General features: G+C 39.8%; 1 long non-coding RNA gene across 1 annotated transcript; it reads right to left on the bottom strand.

Moving 5' to 3' along the window:
• Positions 1-981: 981 nt before the first annotated feature.
• LOC127532115 (uncharacterized) lies at positions 982-16,440 on the bottom strand. Its single transcript, XR_007939374.1, has 2 exons — positions 15,955-16,440; positions 982-1,128 (listed from the first exon to the last, which is right to left on the bottom strand). It is a non-coding gene; the product is annotated as an uncharacterized LOC127532115 (long non-coding RNA).
• Positions 16,441-22,121: the final 5,681 nt, after the last annotated feature.

Genomic DNA, 22,121 nt, shown 5'->3' with positions numbered 1-22,121 from the left:
GGGGTCTAGGCAGGAATGGGGGTCCAGGCAGGAGAAAAACCGGTGATGACTTGGGTTGGGGAGAGCCGGAGGGGAAGGAGGACAGCAGGGATTCCGGACAGCTGAATCTGGCAGAGGCAGAAGGAAAAAAACAAAGTAAAAACAAGGCAGGAACTCAAAACGGATCTAGTGAGAGGCTAGAGAGCAAAACTGAACTGCATGGTTCTTGTTTAACAATCTGGCAGGGAGTGGAAGGATGAGCTGGTACTTATTGCAGATGTGTGTAATTAGGTAGATGATTGTCAGCTGTCCGGGAGCCGTAGAGGTGGTTGATTGCCTGAGTGGAGTCAGCTGAGAAGCAAGACTCCACTCAGGCACCGAGCTGCAGAGGGAGCGACAAGGCAGAGGAGCGGATGGGAGACAGCAAGACAGACAGGGCAGAGGAGCGGATGGGAGACAGGCAGGACAGACAGGGCAGAGGAGAAGGGAGCTGTGACACCGACGTAACGACAATGACCATGAATGCTCTGCTTGAGTGCGAACAGCAAAAGAGCGATACACGGAAGTTGGCCAGGGAGGCGGAACAGAAACGGAAAAGGGCGTGGTCAAAAACACAGGACCAAGTAGAATCATAGGTTCTTATCAAAGCTTATCAAGGAAATAAAATTAAGGTAGTGTCTACAGATACGGACCCGTAGCCTGTGGCCTACGGATACGGCACTTTCCCTTACTATAAAAATTAATGAGACGTACATGAATATTAATGAGCCGGCTGATGAACGCGCTTTGTGATTGGCTGGTAATCCGACGGACATAAATATTAATAAGCCGGCTTGGTAATCCGAGTGATGAAGGCGCTTCCGTGATTCGAGGTGAATCTGCGCACCGAGCCTGTCATATCAGTCATCTGCTGTTCTCTTTTCTATCATGCATAATGTCTTATAAATATCATTATCTGACTTTTCACGGACAGCGATTTGGGGGTTGAAATCAGCACTACTATTAAAAATAGCAAAACTTTTTATTCACGTGACCCTGTTCTAATAAAGCACAAACAGCAAACAAAACAAATGGCGGAACTAACAGCCAGCAAACTACAAGTATTTTTTTACCTTCAAAAGTAGCGACAGACTATTACATATTAACAACCTAAACAAAACCCTGACGTATTTTCTACGTCTGTCAACACAGACCCTGTCACAGTCACTTTAATGTTAGCGGACTCTGTTGAATGGCTAAGTTACATAACCACAAACAAATCTTACAATATCACAGTAAATCGAGTTTGTGTTTTTTTTTTAATTCATGCCGAATTAAAGAGCTGCTCCTCACCATTCACGAGTGTTTGTTTCATATTCGACATCCTTAACTTTATCTTGTAAATTAGCGTCCGAAATTAAATGGGAACATTTGCAATGGAGTTCGTCAGCCGCTTCCACCACTGAACGCGGTAAACTAATTAATAGGAGCTGGACTTCAAACAATTTATACACGGCGTCTAAAAGCGTAAAAACTGCAATGTCTAAAGTGTGAGAGGAGACGTTGTATTTTTGGTTAAATTATACAATGTTCGCCGTCAAAGTCATTCATATAAACTGCCTGTAATGTGCAGCAAATAGTAGTTAACCGGCGCCAGCTCTTCAGTGACCTTAACGGGTCCGTACCTCTAGTACAGATGCTACGGGTACGGGTCCGTACCCGTAGCATCAACCTAAAATTAACCCCTTAAAAGCCAAACAAGATGTATACATATAACAAAAACAACAATTTGCACACTGCAATGCAGTTAATGAAATGATGTTTCACTTTGGCAAAATAAAGAGCAATTTATGGATAACACAGGAATGTAACTATCTATGAAAATATATTTCATTAACCTTTATGACCTGGGTTACAATTGGAATTTGGCGTTCTTGACCATCCCCATATTGAAGCTGACTATGCTCCGTTGAGAGTGGGTCCAACTGAGTTGCTAGTCTTTAGTAGGGTGGTGAGACAGCTAAGTGAATGATAGTGTTTTGTGAGCAGGATGGATGAACAGAGCAGCTCAGTGTGAAAATTATAACTTTAACTGGATTTAATAAAGAGAGTCCATCTGATTTATCATTCCAGAGCACAGGGACATAGTCTTTGACCCTTTTTTTTTATCAGTAACACAAAAATAAAGTTCGAATTAAGCTTGTCTCCATCAATTGCTTGAAGTCTTTTTTTTTTAAGGTAGTATTAGAAGGTAGTGGTAAAGACCTCATTATAGACCCTCCAGAAAAACGCTATTATGTGATCGCATGAATTCCCGCATTAATCACCAAAATGCCGCTGATTATGCGGGGGTCAATTATTTCCCAAAAGGCCGCATAATCCCCGCAAAACAGCGCATAATTCCCGCAAGAATCACACATTTCCACGAAAAAAAGAGAAATACGCGGGTCCCGCTTGATTTCACAATTTCTGCATAAAATGAGAAAACTATAACCAATATAAATGGAGTTGTGAGCGAGTTTTTATGTGACGCCCGGCCTGACGTCATCAGTTCGCGCATTCACACACACACACAAGAAGCACGAGCTGATGCGGAGCGCGGTGCCAGTGTTGCCAACTTGGCGAATTTCTTGCTAAATCTAGCGACTTTCCAAAGCGTCCTAGCGACTTTTTATGTCAAAAGCGACTAGCCACAAATCTAGCGACTTTTTCTGCTGTTGTCGAGACTGACAGGAAAACTGGGATCATTCTACAGTTACTGTTTTCAACGAGCAGCAGGTGCTGCTGTGAGCTTCTTCGCCTCCCAAAGCACAGGCTGTCAGTCCAGTAACCCCGCAGCAGTCCCAGTGTCTGATTAGAGGACACATCCCTCCGCGGAAAGACGGCAGGTGAATCGCTCATATTTTTGCATATTTCACAATTATTCGCATACTTTGCAACTTTCCACAATTTCTCCGCATAAAATGGCATAAAAACCCCGCATATTTATTCGCATAATCAAGGATTTTAGCCCGCATAATCAAGGATTTTTGCCAGCGTTTTTCTGGAGGGTCTATCATTACATGTTGCTCTATTAAACATAGTATGAGAACTGAAACAAACAAAAAAACAACTGTCAACCAAAAAAACCTCTAACCAAACCTAAATTTGTCCATTTATGAGGGGAAAATGGATATTACAATTGGTTTTCAATTGAAAAAAATAATTACTTTTTCAACTGGTTAATGTCATGCTGTCCCACTACAGCTGATTGATCATGTTACTTAAATGTTTGTATTTTGTTTTAAAGACAAAACTTTAATTTGCAAAATGAACATCAAACTGTATTGAAAGAGACTTGACATGAACTGAGACCATAAACTCAAAAGAAAATGGCTGCAATGTTCACTTATGTAACAAACCAGTTGAGAAGTAGTCATTTGTTAGACTTCTATACTATTTGACGTCTTTTTCCAATCAGAGATGTCACCCTCTGCTGGCCATTAGAATGAAACCAGGTTTAACACTCTCATATTCCCTTTATCAGATCTGTAAACTATGCCCATCTTCTACATACAACCTATGAATGCCAGCCAATTCCCTAAAAATGTATTATTATTGAGGTCTCTGCTGCCTATGATTATGACTTGACCATTTACAATCATGCCAAGAAGCTACTAATTTTATGACAACCAAGTCCCTGGGTTTTCGTAATAATAATTTCATGTTGATACTGACTCAATCCTCTTCCATTTGGAAAATAAATATGCAAGATCCCCGCCATGGGTTAAAAGACACCTGTTCAATATCTGGATGACTCACTTGCATGGAATAGATCGCACCATAGGATATTTCATCCTTATATGAATGCACTCAAACGGTTTGCATTTTCACTTGTCTTTTTATTTCCCTGCATGTCCTTTATCTGGACAAGTTAATAAATATGCTGCTGCTGATGTTTTTGTTGTGTATGCATAAATGGCTGTGACAGGTATCCTTGCATTTCTGTGCTGAAAGTGTTTTGCTTTTTGCTGCATTGTATTGTTACGTGCACATGCCTAGCAGAGGGCTTTATTGGACTTGTGAAAGAAACAGAAGGCAAATCTGATTTGATTTTCAAAGTCAATAGGACAAACAAAATAAAAACAATCACAGGCACAATTTGACCACGAAGCACCGTGTTCTTGCACAAGACAGCTCCCCCAGACTCCCGATCAGCAGGGGGACAATTGTGAACAACATGATGGATAAAGGAACTATGATCAGCCCACTGGGCAGCCTCTTGTCATTGCCACAGTCCAAGCTGAGATGCATGGAGACTGCTGCAGGAAGAGTCCCAGAGGCATGATAGGCCACACTGTTGGACAAGCTGTAAACAAATACTCTCTTTAGTTCTATTATCAAAACAAAATTATGTTGAAGTAAATGCTCAGCTTGTTTGAAATTACTGTTAATGATCCATTTCACTGGAAATTTGTATTTATAAATCAGGAACTCAAGTTTGACAAGTCCACATTGAACAAGAACAAAGCTCTGGAGAATTTAAATACAATAACCACAGACTAGGATATCTGCTTGCTTTATCTGGTTAGATTGCAACAAAGTTGATGATAGGGCTGGGCGATATTGCCAAAAAATAAAATCTCGATTTTTTTAGTCATCTTGGACGATTACGATTTTAATCGATTTTTGTTACATACATTGTTAAAACATAAACGATGCCTCTTTTCCATCATTGTAAGGCAGACAATGTGCTACAAGCCTAGTTTTATCTAAGTAGCTGTCTATCAAGCTGCAGGAATAACACTGGTGTCAACTGGAGCCAATTGAAGGCTGCAGTGATTCTGTTGACACAACAGTGGATCAGAGTGAGGTTATTGAATATTTGTGTCTCTCTTCGCTGTTGCAGCAGTTTTGCAATTTGCAGGCGGTCCCTGTTCACAGCTGGCTGCTCATAGACACCAATGGTATTTCTGCAACTTGAAAGACAGCTACTTTTAATAAAACTGGGCTTGTAGCACAACATCTGCCTTACAACGATGGAAAAGAGGCATCGTTTATGTTTTGACAACCTACATCTAATGAGTTATTGATGCTGGGAGTTTGAATCTGTGAATATCTTTCCAACTTTACCAAACGCGGGGCCACAACCACCCAAGGAGTGGTTTATTTAATTCTGCAAAAAGCATTTAGTCATACTTAAAGTTTTAAGTGCTTTATTAACACAAAACTAAGAGTTCTGTATTGTTTTATGATCACAGGTTCTGTCTAAAAAGATGTGGCATCATTTTAAACAGTGAAACCATACTAATAAAATGTAATAACCAACCAGTGTGTAATACTGGATTCTATAAAAACTGAATGCAGAATACTGGACAAAGAAATTCTCTACAGATATTTTTACCATCTAAATATTTTCTTAATACAATGAATGTATTAACTTATTTATGTGTGTATGAATGTATTTACTGACTTATTTATTTAGTACCGTTAACATATCAGAGTTCTGAGTGAGTTTTTCTTTACATAGGTAAAGGCCATTTATTGATCACATATAGGCTATTAAATAAATGATATAAAAAAAAAAACAAAAGCATTTAAAATACTATTAAACAACTTAGGCATTTATTGAGTCACTAAAATACTGTAGAGTCTACGGCCACATTAGTCTGACTATAATCATCCTCTGGTAAATTCACAACCATGTACTGATGTCTCTTACCAAAGGGACTTCAGGAGATGATTAGATGATGATAAACTTTGACCTGCTGGTTGGTTCTCTCTGTTCTCATGTGTCTTACATGTTGGTCTCCTGATGCTGCCTTACTTCAGCTTGTCTATGAGCAACAGAAAACACAGTTTGCCCTGTACCTATTGCCAGGGTTCCAGTCTTCCCACTCACGCCTGTGCTTTTGAAAACGTTTTTGCTCCTTTGGACGTGATGGAGTTTCGGGTGTAGACATTTTTAAACATGCGGGAGCAGCAGCGTCTGTAACCAGGAAACCCGCGGCAGAACCGGCAAACAGACCTGCTGGACCTCGCATCGGGTCCTCGCTACATAGGTCTAAGGAAGATAAAACTGGCTGCCCTTAATATTTCGTGTTTTATTTTGTTTATTATGCAGTTTTGATGCATGTGTGACAGACGTGTGTGGGACATTTATGAAAATATGGAACAATTAGCGTCCCGTATTGAATCAATACGGGAAGGAGATGAGAGGCGGAAGCAAACGCCAGTGCACAAGTCGTGAAAAGCAGAAGAAGAATCTGTATTGTTATATATTTAAGCTCGCCTCGATTTTACGATTTCGCTAATTTTCAAATCGTCAGGTTTTAAAAATGCGAATTAATCGAATTAATTCAATATATCACCCAGCCCTAGTTGATGAATACAATTTTTTTCTTTTCTTTTTTATTTGTTTCGTGAGCACAACAATTCCTAATTGAAGGTGCTGCAATAAGGAGCCATTATATTAATGAATTTTGAATGAATGCTATGCACTGATGAATTTTCACAGGCTCGGTCCTTCTACTTACCTTTGTTCCATTTGTTAAACTTTTGCATGGGTGTGAAAGATTTAGCACTTGGAATGTATTATTTAGTTGATCGCCTTCAATTTTCTTCAATTTGGAATCTCAAATTCAAAATTCAATGCATATCATTCTACTTTTAATCATTCAGCAGCTGAACACAGGTTTGTGGTTTTCTTTTAAAATTAAAGATTGTTTTTCCCAACACTACAATTTCATTTAGCAGGCACTTTTATCCAAAGTGACAAACATCTGACAGTAAATAGAACACGGGCACAAGGTAAGTAGGCAGAGTGAGGGGTGGCACTAACACCTCACCTAAGGGTCCTCACTGAACAACTGCACCTAGAACCAGATTTGAACCATCTTTTTCTTTGGTGTGATATGTAGCATACTGGGTAAATGAGGGCATCCATGAGTGGATGGCAGAGAGATTTGGTTAAAGTCCCCAGAAATTAGGAGAAAGGCACGTGGATGTTGCGTCTCCAGCCTACTCATGACAGAGAAGATGACATCACGGGCTGCCTCAGCATTAGTACAGAATCTACACAACTGTCGTGATAATGTGAGAATTCCTTTAGAAGATACAATGGCCTCATACTATCGGCTAAGAGCTCTACGTCTTTGTTGTAGAGTTGTTCTTATATAGTGATGGGCTTGGAGTTAGACCATCTATCATTAACACCACAGCCATCCTTCATTTGTCTTATCACTCTGCATTGTCCTGTCCGCCCGCATCACCTGAAAGTCGTCCAGAGTGATGTTAGTGTCTGGTGTTTGTGCTGTAAGCCACGTCTCCATAAACAGCTTGATGCTACGCTGTCAATAGTCCCTCTGGTGCCGGATCAGCACCGCTAACTCATCCACCTTATTAGCAAGAGATCTTACATTTCCTATTGTGATGCAGGAATGTTAAGGTGAGTGGTACATGTCTAATTGTCTACATTCACATGGACTCCAGAACAAAAACACGTATGTAACACAAACGTATGTAACAAGATGATCAATACTATAACAGTTTAATGCTATGGCCAAGTTTATATAGAAGAGTAACATTTTATTGTACCATTAACGTGTGTTAGACATGTTTGCAGGGGTGAAAGTAGTTTTAAATTCTTGCCAGTACTATTACCAAAACCCTTGTCTCTCTCTAACTTCATGCATTTTAAAATAACAAAGTTAAAACAAACAAATGAAAACATATTAATATTTTATTGTAGGCCAATGGAATAGGTAGGAATTAATAACACTTGAAAATACGGTAAACTTTTTGCTTGACTTGAAACACTGATAAACATCTAGAATACAAGGCTCTCAGAACAGACATGAGGTCACGACCAAACACTCAAGATGGAACTAAACATCAAAACAAATCGCATAAAATATTTTCTACAGAGGCCTAAAGTAGTTATAGTGGTAGCAGTTAGTTTCTGATTTTCTGTGGTAACCCATCTACAGTGTCCCTGTCTTTTCCTTTAATCAAAGAAGTTATTTTTCTCGCATTATTACTTTGACAAAAATTTTTTGACTGTTTTGTAGTGCTTCTCTTCATTTTTATTTAAAATATGCATCTGTCGATGATAACCGCTGTAAATCCAGTTTAAGGTTTTTCAGCCAATCACAAGAACGTGTGGAATTTCAGGTGTAATTTACTGCTCGCCCCGTCCCGGCGCAAGTGGCGCTTGTTGACATCTATTGACGAGTTGCAGGAAATGTCCCAGTGCAATAAATCAAGCGCACCTACTTGCTATTGGCTGCTACTGGCCATAGCAGTCGCTGTGTTACGGAAAGTGAACACACATGCGCACTCATGTACTGGTGAGTGAACGGTCGATAGCAGGCAGCCAGGCGGCGTACCGGTGGAAGAGCGGCGTACCACCAGCGGATCTTTTCCCTGTACTGCGTACCGGCAAAAGATCTGGTGGCGGTATGCAGTACCGAACTGTACCGGCTTACTTTCACCCCTGCATGTGTGACTTGCAAATGTAACAATCTTTGCTCTTTACATTTTAGATGACTGTATATTGGCTTTAATATAATTGAAGAACCATACTTGATGGTTGCATTTTGTACACAGCATTCTGCAATGAGATGAGATGAGATGAGATGAGATGAGATGAGATTAACTTTATTATCCCCGAGGGGAAATTAAGACGTTCCAGCAGTACAATGCAATAGTATAAATAGCAATAAAAACATAAAACATAAAAAACATAAAAACTGAGCTAAAACCAACAAGGACACAAGAAACACAGTGGACATCACACAGAAGACCAGGGCCACAAAGACAACATTGCATTCCGGGAGAGAGTTCTTATGAGTTGTACAGTTTTATGGCGGTGGGTAAAAAGGAAAGTCTGTAGCGCTCCGTTTTAATGATCGGAAGGGTGAGCCTCTGGCTAAAGGTGCTCACTGTATCCCGCAGGTCATCATAGAGTGGATGAGAGGGGTTGGCTAGAATAGAGTCAATCTTGACCCTCATCCTCCTATTGAGACCAAAGCTAAGTCTAACTTACACTGTAAATGGTTACCACTCATCCCACCACCTAAAACAACATTGACGGTGTTGCTTTGTCAAAGCATGTGAGATAATTTACATCTTTAGCAATAACTGCAGTTGAATCTGCATTTCAAAAGATAAAAGTGTTAATGTTTTTGTCTGTCTTTATAATTACTATCTGTTCTGGGATAACAGATGTTACTTCTACGTTATTTTTGTTTTTAATGAACATATGGATGTTATGACTCAAATATAATTATCAGATTGATGATAAAGTTTTATTAGCTGGCCTTGCAGGCCGTGCATTTCTTGTCTTGCACAAACACTTCCTTTAAAGAATGGAAATATCATGTCATTGAGTAAAATCAGTGAAACTGAGATATAAATCTGTAACATTTTAACTGGGTCTTGATCATCAGTAAAGAACTGTATGTATTCTTAGTGTTTTGTTCTTTACTTTTAAAGATGAATTTAACACTGTGTTAATAGATTTTTGTCCTGAAAATGTCCTTCATATATCCCTCATCATAGTTTGCTCTCCGCTTTTTAAACTTGTCTGGTGCTATGCATCTTGTTTTCTATAGTGAAAAGGTGAAGTTTTTCAAATGACAAGGTCCCAGGCACCAAGCACTAGAGCAGAGAAGACTAAATGGTGAGGGGTCATCCTTCAGTAACTACACCAGCCTCCCTTAGCTTCTATCTTAGCCTTCACAGTGGAGGCCAGGGAGCCGTACATTCCGTTGAAACATTCTTCTAATTTACGTCTGCCAGCGCCTGGAAATTGAAGTCAAAGGTTCACTGCATCTTGTGCCACAAAAAAATGATCTGCTCAGGACCAGTGTGTAAAGGCGAGAGGACAAATTAACCTGGACACTTATAAATGGGGCACAAAGGGGTGAGAGTGGCTTTAAAAAATTCATGAAACGTGAAGTTGGTGGTAGAGCGGCTGCAAGAGGGGACAATAGATTAAAAACTAGTGATTTAAGTGTCAAGTTATTTGGTGCCTTTATATGTTTCTATATACTTGCTTTTTTTGTCAGCTGTTGAAATCCAGCTCAGCAGTAGACTGACTTCAACTGTGAAATTTTAGATGTAAAATGAAATCATTAGTGAAACAAATTCAAGTAAACCATAGTCAACAGTGTTTCTTATTGAGTTATTTAGTGACATTAAAATGAATATAAGATAATAAATTGTGTCATAGGTTTAATTTTTGATGCATCTGCTGTATATTTGCCTTCTTGGTGTTTTGTCTGGAGTATGTCAGAAGTCATGGTAAAGTCCATCAACTTCCTCAAAACCCATCTTGATATCTTCAAATGAATTGTTACACAGAAAAAATATATATTCTCTCTCTTAGACATCTGAAAATATTTGTTAAACATCTGTTCATTTCTGATTCATTGACTAGTCATCTAATAATCATGTACACTACCAGTCAAAAATTCGGACATACCTTCTCATTCAATGAATTTTATTTCTTAGGGTCTGAGCACCCGTAGTGGAGCGAGGAACCTATTGTAACCCGAAGAATGATCAAGGATGGCCTAGGACCTATTATTAGGGTCCACGAGTCCTCGCACTCTCCCTGCATTATTCTTGAAACCCTAGAGATTTGTTTTTTGATAGATGGGAAATCGGCCTTTTTGATGCCCTAAACATGGATGAAAATGCACAAAAATCGCCACACACATCAGGACTGGCGAAAAATTTGATATTTTAGGGGAATGACATGCTTCCGTGCCAAAATAGTTCAACAGCGCCCCCTAGAAAATTAAGAAAATTCAGCCCCCGGTCACTGTTTGACCTAGACTTCTGAAATTCGGTATGCATATCTACCTCGTGAAGACGCACAAAAAGCCTCTTGTACCATTACCCATAATCCAACAGGAAGTTGGCCATTTTTAAGTATGAATCATATTTTTGACATATTTTGTGTCATTTTTGGACACTTTTCAAAATCTATAAACTCAAACAACGTAACCCCGAGAGAGCTGAAATTTGGCGAGGATATGCTCCAGTCATGGGTGATCAAAAGTTATCAAAACACTCCGCAAAAGTCTGAGGGCGTGACCATGGCGACCCATGGAATGCGACCATTTTGAAATATGATTCATATTTTGTCATTTTTGGACATTTTCAAAAATTATTAACTCAAACAGTGAAACCCCTACAGAGCTGAAATTTGGTCCGGATGTACACCAGTCATGGGTGATCAAAAGTTATCAAAATGGTCCGCAACAGTCTGACTGTGTGGCCATGGCGACCAATGGAAAGCGGCCATTTTGAATATGATTCATATTTTGGACGAGGTTGTCATTTTTGGACATTTTCAAAAGCTATAAACTTAAACACACTAACACCGAGAGAGCTGAAATTTGGCCAGGATGTACTTCAGTCATGGGTGATCAAAAATTATCAAAACACTCCGCAAAAGTCTGAGGGCGTGGAAATGGCATCCCACGGAATGCGGCCATTTTAACATATGATTCGTATTTTGGACAATTTTGTCATTTTTGGACATTTTCAAACGCTATAAACTTAAACACACTAACACCAAGAGAGCTGAAATTTGGTCCGGATGTACACCAGTCATGGGTGATCCAAAGTTATCAAAATGGTCAGCAACAGTCTGACTGTGTGGCCATGGCGACCAATGGAAAGCGGCCATTTTGAATATGATTCATATTTTGGACGAGGTTGTCATTTTTGGACATTTTCAAAAGCTATAAACTTAAACACACTAACACCGAGAGAGCTGAAATTTGGCCAGGATGTACTTCAGTCATGGGTGATCCAAAGTTATCAAAACGCTGAGGGCATGGAAATGGCAACCCATGGAATGCGGCCATTTTGAATGCCTGGCCACGAAACAGGAAATGCTGTCTAAATAGCCTGTACATGCTCCAAACTGCTTGAAACTTTACATGTGTGATCAGAGTCTGGCCCCAATCACATCCATAGGTCGATATACACTCACAGTCATAGTGGCACCTGGCGGCCATTTTGAATGCCTCGCCACGAAACAGGAAGTGCTGTCTAACTAGCCTGTACATGCTCCAATCTGTCTCAAAATTTACATTTGTGACCATAGTCCAGCAACAATCACATCCATAGGTCGATATACACTCACAGTCATAGCGGCACTTGGCGGCCATTTTGAATGCCTTGCCACGAAACAACAAGTGCTGTCTAAACTAGCCTGTACATGCTCCAATCTGTCTCAAATTTTACAAGTGTCATCAGAGTCTGATCACAGTCACATACATAGGCTGTTATACCCTGACTGTCATAGTGCCACCTGGCGGTCATTTTGAATGTCTCGCCACGAAACAGGAAGCGCTGTCTAACTAGCCTTTACATGCTCCAATCAGTCTCAAATTTTACAAGTGTCATCAGAGTCCAGTCCTAATCATATCCACGTGACACCTGGCATCAATTTTGGATTTCTCGCCATGAAACAGGAAGTGCTCTCTAACAAGCCTGTACATGCACCAATCCATCTGAAACTTTACATGTATGATCAGAGTCCGGTCACAGTCACATACATAGACCGATATACACTGACAGTCATAGTGCCACCTGGTGGCCATTTTGGATGTTGTACCATGAAACAGGAAGTGATGTTTAACTTGCCTGTACATGCACCAATCTGCCTCAAATTTTACATTTGTGACCATAGTCCAGCAACAATCACATCCATAGGTGACGATTGTGACAGGAGGCGCTCTGTCAGATAATCAGGTCACCTCATTGATGAAACCACAACATTTCAGACATACAGGACAGGAACTGAAACTAAAGTACTGATCTCATTGCACTGGTATTGTCTGATATCAGTACCAATGCTGGTATTGATATTATCGATATCTGATCAATATGCCCACCACTACTGTTGACACTGTGTATACTGTAGCCTTAGCAGCACTGCACATCTAAGCACCAAATAGTCCAATCAAAGCTTTCAATCAACATTAAAAGGAAATGTGACTAAAGATTTTTTTTTCATTTTGACCTTTTTTTATTTTGCAATGTGTTCTCATAGCATTTTTTAAAAATATTTTTTCACAAATTTGTTGAAATTTAAAAACACTGAAGTCTTGTTGATAAAAATTATTTTGATCTTTGCTGTGATTTCAAATTGTGGTCAGATGCCTCATATTTGCTTTAATAACCCTTCAGATGTAGCTTACATGTGGCTGGATACAGAGCACAACAACATATTTTACATGAAATGAATTAAAGTAACATCATGAATGTGTCCAAATAAATTCAGCAACACCATTATTTTTAATAGGAATTACACAAGAGTGGCATATACGCTGAATAAAAAAATAAATAAATAAAACTTACCTACTCAGTTAAAATTAAGTATTTTGACTTCAACCATCTGCTTGTTTAAAAGTAGAAAAAACAAAAACACACATAACAAAACAACAGAAAAAACAACAGAAAACCTATGCATAATATTTTAATAATGAAAAACACTAAACATTGACAGCACAAAACAATTCAGTTCATACATTTCAACTGCTTAGTCTTTTATCAATCATACTTTTTCCTTGACTCTTGATTAACATGTTTCCCCTCTGCCTTGTATGATATTGTGTGCCATGGCCTTTACCAAGCTTAATTTTCTCTCCTCTCTGTCTGCCTCTTTAGCTTGGTCAGTGGTCCAAAGTGGCTTGTAATCCTTGGTCTCTAAAGTTCAGTAAATTACCACATACCAAAAACAGCCGACTCAATAACGAGGAGATTATCAGGACTTCTGACGATGTAAGCAGCAGCAGGAGCAGCTGCTGCAGCTTGGGGATACAATACAATACAGTAAATTTGGTTGGAGGCCAATCACTGAATGCAGGGAATTTCACAGCTTGAACTTTTCCCAAAGACCCTTTCCACTATATCAAACTGTTCACATGCAGCAGAGTAGCCAGGGACAGTGATGGTGCTCTGTAAGGAGGTGTTAAGGCAGCCTGTAACAATAAAGTCCCCCCCCCCCCCCCCCCCCCCACACACACACACACACACACACACACACACTAAAATACAATTCAGCTCAGCCTGACAGAGCTGAGTGATTTATTTCTGATCTGTAACCAGCCAAGACATGATTGACAGACTGACGATTATTATTCTTTTGAAACAGAAGTCTCACTCCTTCCTGCATCAGATCATCCTGATGAGCTTGCAACTGCTCTGCCATAGACTTTGATGTTTGTTTAGGATTTAAAGTGGAAAATGTCAAAATTACTGCTCTATAAAACTGTCAAATTTTAACAGCTGGTCTCTTAGTAAAAACTTCCACTACTATTCAAAATATTGATGTCATTTAGAAATGTCCTTATTTTTGAAAGAAAATTATTTTTTTTCCAATGAAGATAACTAGATAAATTAATCTGAAATACAGTCTAGACATTGTTCATTTAGTAAATGACTGTTATACCTGGAAACGGCTGATTTTTCAAGGAATATCTACATTTGGTAGATTTGGCACAGAGGCCCATTTCCAGTAACCATCACTCCTGGGTTCTAATGGTACATTGTGTTAGCTAATTATGTTGAAAAGCTAATCGATGATTAGAAAACCCTTGTGAAATTATGTTCACACATGAATAAAAATGTGAGTTTTCATGGAAAACGTGAAATGGCCTGGGTGACTCCAAACTTTTCAATGGAAGTGTGACATTACCTAAATGTTAACTATTTAGGTGATGACAAGTTTTTCACACTGTTAGGGAGTTGAGATGCTTCAATCTGACCCTTCGTTCAACTTCAAATAGCAGTACTACTCATCAGATATCATCAAATCAACAGTCTGGTTTGCTGAATGGTCCAGTTTCTGATTGCCATGCTCTTGTCAATTGATAGTGAACTATTTCCAGGCAAATATCTTCGCTTGCACAAACTGAACTTGCAAGATGTAGATTTTTTTTTGCAAGGCTTGAAGTTTGTACAAAGATGGAATCAAAGGCAGTGAACCAGAAAAAGAAATAAAATAGTCTTTTGCCCAAGCCAGCCACACCGGAGTGAAGACAGACAGTAGGCCTGTTCTCATCAGTTGCACTGCAAAGTCCAACACCCGTGCAGACCCCAAGTGATCAATAGAGCAGTTTCCAAAGGATGATCACATCTTACATTAGTAGCAGTAAAAGATAGATATTACATTCTGGTAGACACAATACTGAAAAATGCAGCTGAATGAATGCTGTTACAGGGACAGTCAGAGAACCCAGGCACAGACAAAGAAACTGGGAGACAGGAGGAATATAGGAAAGGGCTTTATTTAAACCAAACCAAGAACTAAAACCAATACAGAGAAGGGAAATCTGAACTGAACCGAGGGGGAAACTAAACCAAACAGACTATCCAACAATCTTAAACACAAAATTATATTTTGTCTAATGAACAAAATGGCAGAAAAATCAGTAATAGAAAATTACTTACAAAAGTGGGAAAAAGTGGCCAGGCAAGAGAGAACTGAGACCAACCAAATCTAAAGGTAGTGTCTACAGATACGGACCCGTACCCGTAGCCTGTGGCCTACGGATACGGCACTTCCCCTTATCATAAATCTTAATGAGACGCACATGAATATTAATGAGCCGGCTGATGAACGCGCTTTGTGATTGGCTGGTAATCCGACGTGCATAAATATTAATGAGCCGGCTTGGTAATCCGAGTGATGAAGGCGCTTCCGTGATTCGAGGTGAATCTGCGTGCCGAGCCTGTCGTGTCAGTCATCCGTTGTTCTCTTTTCTATCATGCATAATGTCTTATAAATATAATTATCTGACTTTTTCACGGACAGCGATTTGGGGGTTGAAATCAGCACTACTATTAAAAATAGCAAAACTTTTTATTCACGTGATCCTGTTCTAATAAAGCACAAACAGCAAACAAAACAAATGGCAGAACTAACAGCCAGCAAACTACAAGTATTTTTTTACCTTCAAAAGTAGCGACAGACTATTACATTTTAAGAACCTAAACAAAACCCTGACGTATTTTCTACGTCTGTCAACACAGACACTGCACGTCAGTCACTTTAATGTTAGCGGACTCTGTTGAATGGCTAAGTTACATAACCACAAACAAATCTCACAATATCACAGTAAATCGAGTTTGTGGGTTTTTTTTTATTCATGCCGAATTAAAGAGCTGCTCCTCACCATTCACGAGTGTTTGTTTCATATTCGACATCCTTAACTTTATCTTGTAAATTAGCGTCCGAAATTAAATGGGAACATTTGCAATGGAGTTCGTCAGCCGCTTCCACCACTGAACGCGGTAAACTAATTAATAGGAACTGGACTTCAAACAATTTAGACATGGCGTCTAAAAGCGTAAAAACTGCAATGTCTAAAGTGTGAGAGGAGACGGTGTATTTTTGGTTAAATTATACAATGTTCACCGTCAGAGTCATTCATATAAACTGCCTGTAATGTGCAGCAAATAGTAGTTAACCGGCGCCAGCTCTTCAGTGACCTTAACGGTCCGTACCTCTAGTACAGATGCTACGGGTACGGGTCCGTACCTCTAGTACAGATGCTGCAGGTACGGACCCGTACCTGTAGCATCAACCAAATCTAAATGCTAAAGGGGTATAATTACTAAGTCTACTAAATATGTAAATTAACACGACATAATCGAAGGAAACCAGTGTGACTAAACTAAGGATATATTAATGAACCAGGGAATACTCACAAAACGGGGGAACCAGAATCGGTAAATCCAGGATCAGAGTAGAGCTGGAGCGGAGGTGGCGGCAGACAACACAGGTTCGGGAAATGGCAGGCTTGAAATGGAGATGGGACTGGCGGGAATACAGGGTGTGAAAATATTCCAAGCAGGGCTATGGCAGTCTGGAGGCAATACAGGGAGCGGCAGGAATCCAAAGGATGAGCTGAGTCCATATGAAGATCTGACAGTCTAGAGATGAAGCAGGGAACGGTGGGAGAACTGAGTCCATGAGAGGATCTATAGTCTATGATCTGGTAGGGAGTGACTGAACAAACCAGGTTTATAAAGCAGGAGGTGATATTGTGAGCAGGTGTGCAATTACTGCAACTGTCTCCACTTGCTGCAAACAACAGTGCAGGCAGCTCAGGAGATACAGAGGAGCAAAGAGAGACAGGAGAGACAGAGAAGGAGGGAGAGGAGAAGACAGACAGACAGAGGCAGACAAAGGGAGCCAGAGGAACAGACAATTTAAAACAGAGAGACAGATGCAAAGGGACATAGAGGGAGAAGGAGAAAGAACAGAGGCTGGAGCAGGGATCATAACAAATGCAGTGTACACTGTCAACACTCTAATTTGACTTGAAAGCATATATTTGCAGTAGAAACGAAAGCTATGCAACACAGACAGGCCTTTGTTAAAATAAATGCTGTGCACAAACCCAGATGTAGATCAGACTGAATTTTACCACAGACCTGTGTGAAGTGTGTGGGTGAGTGTGAGCATGATGCAATCTGCTCCAAGTAATCACTGGAGCACTTTCCCCAGCAAAAGAGTGATTAAGAATCCTTTTGTGCAATGGTGACCACTTGAGATGTAGCTTCTAGATTTTCTGGGAACTGCTTCCTTTCAGATTCTGCGATTTAAAACTTAATTTCATGCCTTTCCAAAATAATAGACCCCTGAGTTTGTGCAGCATATAAATCTCCACCCCCCTCTCTTATTGGCCCCTCAGGTATGCACTTAGAGAGAGGTCTGTCAGGTAGGAGAGAATTCTCCACAAATGTAGCTTTAATAAAATGTTGAGAGATGATGCAGTATCCAAGGGAACTTTACTTTTTAATTAATATTACTAACAGTAACAACAAGGATAGACATGAGAATATTGGTTAGATTTGCAGATACTGAATGTCCCCAGAGGATGAATCTCAGTGATTTTAGGGATCCCCTGAATTTTCCTCAGCCACCACCAGCACCTTATTTTTGTTTAGAGAGAAATCTCTCCCCAACTATTAGCCAGACTGTCATGCAATATTGCATGTATATGCTTCCCTCAGAATGCACTATGAAAAAATGAGTGATCACACAATCAACATTTTAAATTTGTTTTTGTTTATGGGAGCCCAGATAGCTCAACTGGTTGAGTGTGCGACCCATATATGCAGCGGCCTCGGTTCAGTTCCAACTCATGGCCCTTTACTGCATGTCTTTTCTCTGCTTTCCTATCTGTCTCTATAAAGCCAAAAAATGTTCTTTTTACTTATTCAGTACTGTATGACAAAATTCCTACAAAATAATGAGCATCGGGTAACTGAGTGAACATTGGTAAATATTTGCACACTAACAATGACACAATGATGACCATGAGAAACATTTTTAACCCTTAGATCTACAAGTGATTGGATCCCACACTCTTGCATTAGTGGGTCAAAAATGACCCGTATAAGAATCAATGTGTTTTTATGTAATTTTTGTCATTTCAGTTAAGAAAATTAATTTGTATTATTGTTTGTGTCATATTTTTTGTCCACACAAGAATGATTTCATGTTTGAAATATGTTTATTTTTCACTTTGTAACAGATTTTGAACTGAAAAAGAAGATTCCACAGCAGCAATAGAAGAATGTCAGCATCCATTTTGTTGACCTTAGTAATACAATTATTACAACTGATGACACTGCTATCGTGACCTGTATCAGAAATGGACATGAAGCTGAATACAGAGATCTGATAAGAGCCTTTAGTGACTGGAGCCACAAAACTGCCTGCTACTCAACGCCTCAAAGACAAAGGAAATGATCATAGATTTCTGCAGATCCAAACCCCCTCTTCAGCCAGTGAACACTTGTGGCGTGGACATCGAGATGGTGACATCATATAAATATTTAGGTGTCCACCTTGATGATAAGTTGGACTGATCTACAAACGTTGACTTCATCTACAAAAAGGGCCAGGGCCGACTTTATTGCCTCAGAAGACTTCGATCTTTAGACATCTGCAGTAAGATGCTGCAGATGTTTTATCAGTCTGTGGTAGCAAGTGTCCTGTTTTATTCTGCAGTCTGCTGGGGAGGCAGTATAAAGAACAAGGATGCAAGGTGTCTGAACAAACTGATTAAAAAAGCTGGCTCTGTGGTTGGAATCAGATTGAACACATTGGAGGATGAGGTGGAGAGACGGGCATTGAGCAAGACGGAGGCCATTCTGAAAAACATGGATCATCCACTTCACATCTGCCTCAGTGAACAACAGAACATCAGTGGACGGCTCCTATCCCTGAGCTGCAGGACTGAAAGATTTAGGAAATCTTTCTTGCCATCAGCAGTCAGGCTATTCAATTCAAAACTAAACAGATAAGATTGCTGACAATTGAATTTCCCTTCGGGGATGAATAAAATGATTCTATTCTATATGTAACCCGGTTGAAAAAAACAAAAACAAAAACAAAAACAAGAAGCACTCACTTCATTTGTTTTATTATTTCGTTTATGTATTTATTTTAATGTCAAATGCATAGTTTATGAAAAAAAAGTGTTTATAAGTAACAAATAATTATGTTGAATTCTGTATGTATGAATGGTACCCAGTGTTGGGCAGTAACGTCACTACAAATAGCGTCGTTAGTAGTTTAACTACATTTTTCTGTAACGACGTGGTAGCGTCGTTGTTTACAAAATCAAAAAACGTTTCAACAGCTTAGCTAATCTTTTGGTCATGTAGCGCGGTAGCGAACGCAAAAAGCTACATTTTAAAATGATGAATGTTGAACTGCTTGAAGCGGAGCTTTCTGCTCTGCTGCAGTCTCATCTCACACTTTTAAGGATCAGATAGTGACATCCTCTCCAAACGCCGACATGTCTGTGTCGACCAATAGAAGCGGAGGAACTGTTGATGTCGTCATTCAACAATCCCTTCCTGCGACTTCACTGGATCCACACACACAGACGCTCGCTTCAGTTCACTGAGAGATGGCAGAGAAGGAGTCAGAGTCACCGTGGCCCTACCTAAATAGTTATCAGTTTTTGTGAAAAAACGGAGAAAAGTTGTTTTCAGATGCCTACTGTGCCAGCCCAAGGCGAAGTTTCTGTCAACTTCAAAGACGTCAAATACAAATCAGAGAACCCATATACAGGTGACTACCGAATATGCACAACCAGCAGCAGTTAGCTAACCACCACATGTCAACCGCAGTATAAGATGCACACACAAACGAGCTACTTTTCAACATCTAAAATTCGCGTGGCAGTAAATTAATTAAATTAAGCGTAAGGTTGTGGTGGCAGTGTGTGAATATGTATAAATTGGGGGATTAAATAAACTGATACATATAGGAGGGAAGAGGTATGGGAGAAAACGAGGTAACAGTAAAACCAAAATCTGTCTTCTTCAGTATTACTGTTAACACTAATGAGCAAATGGCTGAAAAAAATAACAGAAAGGGAAACAAAAGTGATGGCATAAATGATTAAATATCTTAATCTTACACTCAAGACCAAAATTGAGTTAAGTAGTAGTGGATACAGCACTTTGGGAAAGCATTGAATGATTTTACATAGATATTAGACTTAAGAAATAAAACTTGATTTAATACCCAACGTGAATACCCAAATTATGTATAAAATTGTCTTACTATAATATTGCTTACTTTATATGGAAATGATATCAAATGTAACCTATTATACCCTCCAATGTAAGTGGTGTGTTAATATAAGCTACTGCAACTTAATTATCAGATACATTATGTCTGCAATACAAACTAAAAAGAAAATCAAAACAATGATTTCTAATGTAAAAGGTTGATTCATTTTAAATATAGCTCCACATATTCCTCAGTGTATCAATTTACTAAGTTTGGAGCACTGAGAACAAAAATGATGGTTTAATAATAAACAAGTCAGCATTTTCTTGTCTCCGTTTGACTGACTTCATTAGTCCCTGAAATTTTTTGGTAAGAAAAAAAAGTAACTTGAATGTATTAAGCTACTTTGGCCGTATTGCTGTAGCTTAGCTTGCTACATTTCTGTGGGTCATAGCTTCAGTGTAGTGAAGCTTGATTTAACACAGAGTAGCTGGTAGCTTAGCTCATTACAGTTTCCAAGTAGCTTGCCCAACACTGATGGTACCATTAGTCACCGTGTGTGAAAGGTCGAGCGGATGCGGAAGTGAAAAAAAAGAGAGAGGGAGAGAAGAGAGACAGGTGGAGTGCGGGGCAGAAGACGGACGGATGAGAAAAAGAAAATAGAACTGTATGGGCAAGAAGTGGAGGAGAAACGGACACAAAGAACACACGGACAGTGAGTCTAACAGCGACCGTTCATCCAGTGTTGCAGTTTATTTTTCCAGTTGGAGGAGGAGACGTTGGAAAAACGTTTCCACAACCGGAGCAGCTAAAGCTAACGTAGCACACGCTAGCCACCTGGTGGTTTTACTCACGTGAGCTCCCACAGCGCGTGCATCAGGGAGACCGGCCAGTTTGCTGCGACCGGACTACGCCACGGAGGTGTTGTTTACTGCAGACACCGCGACGCCGCAGAGGTTTCGTCTACTGCCGAGGACGCCGCAGAGGTCTCGTCTATCGCCGCCGCCACCGAGGTTTCGTCTACTGCCGAGGACGCCGCAGAGGTCTCGTCTATCGCCGCCGCCACTGAGGTTTCGTTTACTGGCGACGAAGCGACGCCGCAGAGGTCGCGTCTATCGCCGCCGGCCCGGAGGTTTCGTCTACCGACGTCGCCGCTGACACCGCCATCATCTCCAGTCTCTTCAGCGACGTCAACGGAGCTCCTTCAGTGAGTGTGTGTGTGAGTGTGTTTTTTTTATATAGCGCTAAACAGTGTTGCACTGCTCATGAGTGAAGAAAACAGGCCTGCAACGGTTTTGACATAAGGGTACCCATTTTATTTTTTTGGTTTTGTTTAATTTTCATGATTTGAACATCATAAAGGACAAAAGTACATTCGAGTGCCATTCTGACGGAAAGTTAAGAGGATCAGACTGTGGTTTAAAACCAAAAGTGCCTAGTATTGCGTTTGAATAATATTAGTGAATTATTATTTTCCTTGTTTTTTTATTTTTCATATACTTGTATATATTTAATTGCATTTACCACAGTAAATAATCAAATGCTTACTTGGTGTTTCTTTGACAGTGTTTGAGTTCCTCTTAGAGAGTGCTTTAGAACGTTAACAATTCACTCA

The sequence above is a fragment of the Acanthochromis polyacanthus genome, chromosome 2 (assembly GCF_021347895.1).
Source record: "Acanthochromis polyacanthus isolate Apoly-LR-REF ecotype Palm Island chromosome 2, KAUST_Apoly_ChrSc, whole genome shotgun sequence".
Taxonomy (NCBI): Eukaryota; Metazoa; Chordata; class Actinopteri; family Pomacentridae; genus Acanthochromis; species Acanthochromis polyacanthus.
Note: the sequence above shows the minus strand (reverse complement) of the source record. Positions and strands in the feature narration are given on the sequence as shown.